Raw genomic sequence first — 599 nt, 5'->3', positions numbered from 1 at the left:
GGCCCAGGGTCTGGCAGTGTGGTCACTAGGACATGGTTCACAGAAAGGGCCGCCTTTTTGGCCTCAGCATCTACCAGACGGTTTCCCCGTGCCACTGGCGTGTCCTCCTTCTGGTGTCCTGGACAATGTATAATGGCCAGTGCTTTGGGTAGCCAGAGTGCCTGTAACAACTCAAGGATTTCAGTTTTATTTTTGATAGCCTTTCCTTCTGCAGTTAAGAGCCCCCTCTCCTTATAGATGGCTCCATGAATGTGCGCAGTTGCAAAAGCATACCTGCTGTCAGTATAAACATTTATTCTCTGCCCTTTTCCCATGACTAGGGCTTTAGTGAGGGCGATGAGCTCAGCTCGCTGTACCGAGGTTCCGGCCGCAAGTGGCGCTGCCCATAAGGTCTCAGTCTCTGTAGTCACCGCTGCCCCAGCATACCTGGTTCCGCCCTGCACGAAGCTGCTGCCGTCTGTGTACCAGGTTTCTTCGGCGTTGGTTAGGGGCCAGTCCCGGAGGTCTTCCCGTATTCCATGGACCTGCGCCAGGATGTCCTGGCAGTCGTGCAGGGGGCCTTCCCCATCCGGGTTGGGTAGCAGGGTGGCTGGATTTAG

Source organism: Carlito syrichta, unplaced genomic scaffold (assembly GCF_000164805.1).
Source record: "Carlito syrichta isolate Samal-C Ts95f unplaced genomic scaffold, Tarsius_syrichta-2.0.1 Scaffold301833, whole genome shotgun sequence".
Lineage (NCBI taxonomy): Eukaryota > Metazoa > Chordata > Mammalia > Primates > Tarsiidae > Carlito > Carlito syrichta.
Note: the sequence above shows the minus strand (reverse complement) of the source record.